Source organism: Pipistrellus hanaki (genome assembly GCF_964339955.1).
Source record: "Pipistrellus hanaki genome assembly, chromosome: X".
Classification (NCBI taxonomy): Eukaryota; Metazoa; Chordata; class Mammalia; order Chiroptera; family Vespertilionidae; genus Pipistrellus; species Pipistrellus hanaki.
The window spans coordinates 28388302-28396789 of record NC_140524.1 but is presented as its reverse complement, the minus strand read 5'-3'; the positions used below and the strand labels follow the sequence as shown (position 1 = coordinate 28396789).

Genomic DNA, 8488 nt, shown 5'->3' with positions numbered 1-8488 from the left:
CAATTAGTACAGTTCAAGAAATTGTATCATTGTGAGTCCAACTTAGATAAATTGAGTCTGTCACACCACTCTATGATAGTGATTTGTATTGGCATGTGTCTGGACTTTGATTCAAGTACTTTGTTTCTGAGTTGTTGAAAATGTTTTCTTCTCTTGTAAAATCCAAGTAAACCAGAATATTTAAGTCTTTGAAGTCAATATGAAAGGATTTTTGGAGATAGGAGAAGTGGTTAGGAAAAGAAGGGTCCCTAGGTGAGGAATGCATATGTAATGAGCAGAAACAGCTCTATACCTCCAGATTACTTATAAGACTGTTATAAGACAAGGGGAAGATGAAGAAGGGGCCACTGGGTGAGCTTTAAAACTTTGAACCTGATACCAAGCAGGGATTAAAAAAAGGTGGTGGGGGGGGGGGAGGGAAGGGGAGAGGGAAAGTTACCAATTAGGAAAACACAGAGAACATAAAATAAGGAAGGGTTCAATTAGAAGGTGTCATGAATGTAAAGTTCGAGGCACAGAAAACGGAGTTGGAGACCAAGGCAAGTTAAAGAGGAAGTTTATTCCACACTACAAGTGAGATTCATTACGAAGGAGGGTAGAAAAACCAGGACTAGAAGAGGAGGACCCAGCCAGGCTGTTTAGAAGGGAAGAATAGCAACACATGCATAAGTGAACATGCCTTTTGAGAGGAGGAACAGGAAGGGCTGGGTCCCTAGGAGAAACAGGAAGGGTTGGGGCCCAGGGCACTCTGCCTACACTGATTGGTGGTTCAATGTCTCAGGAATGTACTGGCTGCAGACTCCAGTTAAGTCATACTCTGCCCACCAGTTGGGGGAAGAGAGGATCTATCAGTGAAGAGACAATTTAGCTTACAGCATTTATAATACCCTATACAAGGATACTCACTGAACTAGGTTTTTTTCCCATTAGAGAGAGAGATCAGGTTTTTCCCAGTTGGGGACCCCTCCCCAGTGGGAGTTTGTATACACTTGCAATAAACTTCCACACTCTTTCTTAAAATCCTTTAGTCTGCAAATTTATTCTTCAAACTTCATGAGACAAGAACCCACAATGAGAGAGTCTGAGCCAGCCATTTTGTATATGAAATAAATGTAAGAGTTAAGCTCCTAGAACCAGACTGCTTAGATTTAAATCTGAAAGTGTCATTATATAACTTCATGGTCTTACACAAGCACTGTCATCTAGAAAATTAAAATATTAACTGACTTATAGTATTGCTTAATTAAACTTCATATTACAAAAAAGAATTTAGCAAACTGCAATGTGAACAATAAGGGAAGGTTATCTAATATGTAACATCACAATCATTTTAAAAGACTTTCCTGCCACTAGAACTCTGGATTTTTAAATTTTTCCTTTCCATTATTTCTAGGAATGCTTACATTTTCACAAATCTGTAGGTGTTACTTGACCTCTGAGCTTTTGCAAGAGGGCAAGCAACACCTACAGATTTGCAAGTCATCTTTTGGCATCTTCAGACCAGCTGACTTTCAAACTGATGAATCCTTATGATATTCCCCTAAATATCCAACAGCTATAGTTGACAAAAACATATAAAAGCTAAGATTCAGTGATGGATCAGAGATAATAAAACAGAATATTAATATATTTTGTTTAGTATTATCTTTAATTTTGTTAAACTTGAAAAATATTAAAATAAATAGCTATGTTTACTGTTTCCTTTTGTATAGTTGAGTAAATATTGGTTTGCTGCCCTTGTTCTTTCCTGTAGCTCTCCACCACCTGCTTGTAGCTCACTGCCCCACCCTCCTGCTGATCTGAGATCCAGTTGTTAAATGATAGGTTGTTACGCTTCATGGGGTAATGGCCATTTACATATTACATCTTTATTATATAGGATTTATCTATCTATTTATTTATTCATTTATTAATTCTTTTAATTTTATTAGGGTGACATTACTCAACATGAACATATAGGTTCATGTGTGTATTATTAATTTACAAAATCTGTATCTAGGACCATGTGCCCACAACCCAAAATCAAATATCCTGTCACTTTGGGGAATAAAGGGATAGTGTACTTTAAAAAAAAAAATTGTACTGGGTCTCCTTTACTTCAAATGTTTAATTTCAGACAGTTGAACAAAACCTGTCAATTCTTCGAAGGAAGGAGGTAACAGGCAAGATTCTGAATGTAGGGAAAATGTGCCAGAATTAAAGGAGTGCTTCCAATGGGGGAAAAAAATAGACTGAGAAATAGTATTTTTCTCATAATTATAATGCATATACTCAAGAATGATAAGAATTTTCTCAGTGTGGACAAACTTAAGTACAAATTTGAAGCAATTACTCACATAATTTTGACAAGGCTAGCAGCAGTCATGCCTATGTAAAGTTTTCTAATTCTCAAGCTCAAATAAAGACACACAATGCATTAAAAGAAAGTAAATGAAAAATATTTAAAAGTATAATTTTTGAAATCTTTAGTCCAAATAACTTATTGCTCTTTTATGATGAACGAACAAATGAAGAAAATTACTTGTATGAAAGTAAACTACTTATATGATATCTCAAACTTTTACAAGTAACTTCTATCAAAGCTTAGTAAATATCAGATGCTATGATAAATATTTAAATGGTTTAAATATTTTAATTGCCATGGTAACTCTTTGAGACAACTGTTGTCATTAAAGCCATTATGCAGATGAGGATCCTGCAGCATTATTTAGGCTGTTTAGCATAGAATGAGCGGCTTAAGTAATAAATATTTATCTATCGCAGTGCTGGAGGCTGGAAATATAAGGTCAAGGCACTGGAAGATTTGTTGTCTTATGGGGGTTCTCCTCTTGGTTGATAGATGGCCATCTGGCATTTTCCTCACATAGTGGAAGGGGAAAAGAGATCTCTGGGGTCTATTTCATAAGTATGCTAATCTCATTTATGAGAGCTTTAGTTTCGCGATCTAATCACTTTCCAAAGACTCCACATACAATACCATCATGGAGATTAAGTTAAAAAAAACGAGTTTTAGGAAGACATAAACATCTTATCAATAAGAGAGTAATATAGAAATTGACCATCACTCCACAACACCCACAGCCAATCAGGAGGGAGCATGCAAATTATCGGGACAAATATGGTGGCTGCCACTGAGCTAGCCTAAGTGGGTGGGAGGCTGGGTCACCCCTGACAATGGAGGAAGCCAACCTTCCCACTTGCCTGGACCGACTGCTGAAGGATGGGCCTGTGGATAGCAGCTATGTAGCAGGCTGGAGTGACCCAAGCTTCCTGCCCGCCCTGGCTGGCCACTGAAGGAGGGGCCTGTGGGTGGCAGCCACAGAAATAACCTGAGCATGTGGGTCGCCCAGGCTCACCTCAAAGGAAGGGGCCTGAAAATAGCCCTTGGCCCCTCACCCAGGCTGGCCACCCCACCATCAGGGTGAGGATCCCCACTGAGGGGCATGGCCAGCCTGAAAACAGTACTCAGCCCGTCACCCAGGCTGGCCACACCCCCCACCCCCCCAGTGGGGATCTCAACCTGTGCAGGCATGGCTGGTCTGCAAACTGCCCCAGCCCCTTGCCTAGGCTAGCACCATCCTCAGTGGGGACCCCCACCCCAATAAGGGCATGGCTGGCCTGAAAGCCACCACAGGCTCCTAGCTCAGGTCACCCCACCCTCAAGCAAACCCCCACTCTAATCCGGGAGACCCTTCAGGGAAAACCAGCTGGACCCCACCCATGCACCAGGTCTCTATCTATACTAATAAGAGGGCAATATGCCCATTGGACTGGGAGGCCTTCTAGGAGACCTTCTCTACATTCTTCTGGACAAAGCCATGGTGGTGGGGCCGAGGTATAGGCAGTTAGGGGCCAAGAGGTGAGGCCAGTTGTAGGTGATCAGGCTAGGATGGGACAGCACTTGTGGGTGATCAGACTGGCAGTGGAGCCATTGGGGATGATCAGACCAGCGGGTGGGGGGAGTTGGAGGTGAGCAGGCCAGCAAAGGGGGGCAGTTGGGAGTGAGTAGGCCATCAGTGGAGGTAAGTTGGGGGCAATCTGGCCAGCAGGGGGAGGGGGCAGTTGGGTATGAGCAGGCCAGCAGGGGGGCAGTTGGGGGAGAGGAAACTAGCAGGGGGAGCAGTTATGGGTGATCAGGCTGGCAGGGGGAAAATGGGGGTGAGCAGGCTGGCATGCAGAGTGGTTAGGGGCAATCAGACAGACAGGCAGGTGAGCAGTTAGGAGCCAGCAGTCCCAGATTGCAAGAGAAATGTCCGACTGCTGGTTTAGGCCTGATCTCACAGGGATTAGGCCTAAACCAGCAGTCAGACATCCCGTGAGTGGTCCCAGATTGGAGAGAGTGCAGGCCGGGCTAAAGGATACTCCCCCCCATAGTGCTTGAATTTCATGCACCAGGAGACTAGTTTAATCTATAACAGGTATTTAAAGGTTAGATAATTTTCTCAAGTTTACATAGCTGGTAGATTGGAGAAAGTATTTGAAAAACCAATTTCCTTGGCATCAATATAATGTTATTTTTTTTTCTTTTATTAAATTTATTTTTATTATTTAAAGTATTACAGATGACTCCTTATTTTCCCCCTTCATTCCTCAGGCCTTTATTGCACTATTGTCTATTACTTTCAATAATTGCAGATATATACTGACTACAATGAACATTGTCATTACCAAAGAGCAAAGCATAACTGTGCCAGTGATAATCTTTCAAACCTATCACTTGATTATTGCCTTTGTTCAGTTTTCAGCTTTACAAATTTCTAGCTATGCAATCTTTGGGATAGCATGGAAACTAACCCATTATCTAAACTCTCATCTGTAAAACAGGAATAATTAGAATACTTATAAGATATAATTATTAACACTCATCAAGATAGAATATATATTGCTCTATATTACAAATTTTAGTGAGTTTCAAAATGAAAATCATACCGAAAATATCCTTTAAGAAATAATAGATTATTAGAAATTCATGCAAGAAAATACATGGAAAACTTAAAATTACTGAGCATTAGAGACTATATAGAAATCTGTATACTTTCCTCTTATTTTTTCAGTACACATGAAGCTTCCCTAAAAATCAAACACTATTAATTAAAATAAATTGAAGCCCTAGCTAGTTCAACTCAGTGGATAGAGCGTCGGACTAAAGGGTTCAAGGTCAAGGATATGTACCTCAGTTGGAAGATCCTTGCAAGGCTTTCGTTGGTGTATGTGAGGGAGGCAACCAAGCGATGTGTCTCTCACATCAATGTTTCTCTCTCAGTATCTCCTTCTCCCTTCCACTCTCTCAGAGAATCAATGGAAAAAATATCCTAGGGTGAGAATTAACAACAACAATTTAAAAAATTAATTGAAAAAAAGCATTATCATTCTTACCACAAACATTAATAAATTTCTTAATAAAATAATACGTTTTCCTTCAAGACAACATTTAAAACTGATAACATTTTAGTATACTTATGTGATTTACATATCTGTGGATTTTGTTGTTAATCTTCACTGAATGATATGTTCCCATGTATTTTTAGAGAGAATGGAAGGCGGGCAGGGTAGGGAGGTGGGGGGGAAGACACAGAGAGAAAAACATCTATGTGATAGAGACACACCCATTGTTTGCCTCTTGCACCTTCTGACCAGTGGCAGGGATCAATCCTACATTAGAGGTACATGCCCCAGATTGAAATTGAATTTGGGACCCTTCAGTGTGTGGGCTGATGTTCTATCCATAGAGCCAAAGCAGCTAGGGATGATTTACATGTTTTGTACATTGGTGTGAGGAAGTGTACATATTATATAAAAGAAATTAAACTTATATGGACTATATCATCCCTCACATTTAAAATCCATTTCCAAAAAATCAGTAATTTCAAATATTTTCATTTTCAAGTTCTTTACCTTAAACCTCACACTTAAGCATAAATCTTTATAGTCATTATTTTCACAAATAAATTTATAGCAGAGGTTATAAAAATGAAATGCCTCAATTCAGTAAATATACGGTATTACTTCCACAAAGAATGGAATCTTGAGAATAAAGAAAATATGTGTCATGTCAGAGGAATAGCAGCATGAGAGATCACCTCATTCTCTTTCCTTGAAGTTTCAACAATTTGAACAGCTATAATTCAACAAATGATTCCCTGCTCACCCACAAACCTATGTGAGACATCCGTACATTGTTATAATGGCTATTATCAACAAGACAGGTAATAACAAGTGTTGGAGAAATTGTTGAGAGAAAGGAACCATTATTCACTGCTGGTAGGGATATGAATTGGTGCAGACACTATGGAAAACAGTATGGTGATTTTTCAAAAATTAAGAATGGAATTACCATATGACCCAGAAATCCCTCTTCTGGCTATCCACTCAAAAACATTTATTTGCAAAGATATAGGCACCCCTTTGTTCATTGGAGCATTATTCATGTGGGCTATCCAGGACATGGAGCCAACCAAAGTGCCCTTTGATAGAGACTTGTTTAAAGAATATGTGGTACATATATACTATGGAATACTACTCAACTATAAAAAAAGATGAAATAATGCCATTTGTGACAACATGGAAGGACCTTGAGAATATTAAACTAAGCATATTAACTCAGAAAAAGCTAATAACCATACAATTTCAATTATATCGATATTTGGTATATGAAATGGAAACTCCTATACACAGACAACAATATTGTGATTATCAGAGGAAAGGGGGTGGGTGTAGTGGCATAGTAAAAGGTAAAGGGGACCAAATATGACTTTGGGTGGTGGGCACACAATGCAGTATACAGATCATGTATCATAGAAATGTACACTTTAAACCTATATGATCCTGTTAACAGTGTAACACAAATAAATTTAATAAAATTAAATAAAAAAAAGATTCTGCTTCCAAGACAGAAAAAAGGGCTTCTGGTTGCATCTAATTTCTTTCCATTAATATTTTAAGTGTGTTGAGTGGAGATACCATTTACTTAAAAAGTTCTATAACTGTATAATTATATAATATTTTTATAATAAATTATATAATATGCATCTTGTACATATAATTTTGCTATTAGACTTGGGAAACAAACTATATTAATTATATGTACAAGATGCATATCAAGAGAAGCTGTGATTTTGATGTGAGTTCCTCTTGAGGTCAGTTCTTTCAGTTCTTTCATATGATATGTCTTTCCTCAAGCCCAGGGAAGAGAGTGTTGCCCCCAGACAGTACAATTTCTGGAAATAGATTCTTCTGGATGTCCATGTCACACTGCATAATGCTGCTGACCATCATTTTTGAGATTCCCAGGCTGTGGATGTCTAGCTGCTGAGGTGTAAAAAGAATCTCTGGTACTTGGTATCGCTGTTCCCCAATGTAGATGACATTCTCATCTGGCAGTAGGTATTTTTTCAGGACTTCCTTTGGACTCTTATGTGGTTCTTTCTCTTGATCTAAGGCCACATAGCACAGCTTCTATTTGATAACGCCCACTAAGTCCTTGTTGAGTATGTAAGGGAAGGCACTCCCACTAGTGAGGAGCAGCTGGGCAAGGTAAAATCCTTCCCTGACATGTCAAGCTTGGTGATAGCATGAGGTAGTGAGAAACTTTCAAAGATGGGAACCAGGCAAGTGACTTCTTCCCCACTATCCACCACAAGGCCTGTGACAGAGGCAGAGGCATAGAGTGCTCCTGCTGTGTGGTTGGACAGATAGAAGGCAGGCACCTTGAAGGTCCCAAACATTTTTTCTGCCATCATCTCTCGAGTCTCCATTGAGTTCAAGAAGGTCTCAGTCATGAGTACAGGCTGTTGAGAGCATTTTACTCTCAGTTTCCACTAAAAAAGATATTCCCAGAGATTCTATATGTCATCCCACCTTGTTACCACCCCATGCTCAATGGGATAGTGTAACTGGAAGGCCTCTTACTTGTGCTAGTCAGTTTCCCACACAATGTAGCCTTTCTGATAGGGTTCTGATAATGGCATGTTAAAAACTGAGGATGCCCTAAAACAGAAACTGATGACATGACGGGGTGCTGTCTATTCAGACAGGCCTGCTTTGCAGACTCCTGATCCATGTCAAAAACTACAGCTGGGGTGTCTAATATGTATGGGTTAAACATACTGGCAGATGTTCTACTAAACTTCACCAAAATCTAGCACATGTGATGATGGGGTGAAATAGTAGGCTCCTCTGGAAATTCTAAAGCCACAGGATACCCAAGTTCTCAAGGTGTCACTCAGTTGAAGCTAGCAGGCTGTCTCCAATTCCCCAGAGCACCCCATTCTAAACCCAAGAATTTTCTTCTCCTTATGGCAACCTAGGTCTGGGTGATGCTCTTTCACTGATGATTACCGCTATGTAACAATGTCATCATGGTAACAATTGTCCCCAGAGTGCATTAGAGGGACTATAGGTGTCAGGTCTCTGAGATACCAGTACTGTTAGGGTGAAATAGAGGAAGGTAAACCATATCCATGGATAGTTTTGATAAACTCTGTGAATC

The 8488-nt window shown here is 39.7% G+C and overlaps 1 pseudogene across 1 annotated transcript; it reads right to left on the bottom strand.

Annotated features, from left to right (window-relative positions):
• Nucleotides 1-752: 752 nt before the first annotated feature.
• LOC311614790 (actin-related protein T1-like) lies at nucleotides 753-8104 on the bottom strand (annotated as a pseudogene). Its single transcript has 2 exons — nucleotides 7088-8104; nucleotides 753-845 (listed from the first exon to the last, which is right to left on the bottom strand). The product of its transcript is annotated as an actin-related protein T1-like (transcript).
• Between the last annotated feature and the right edge of the window lie 384 nt (nucleotides 8105-8488).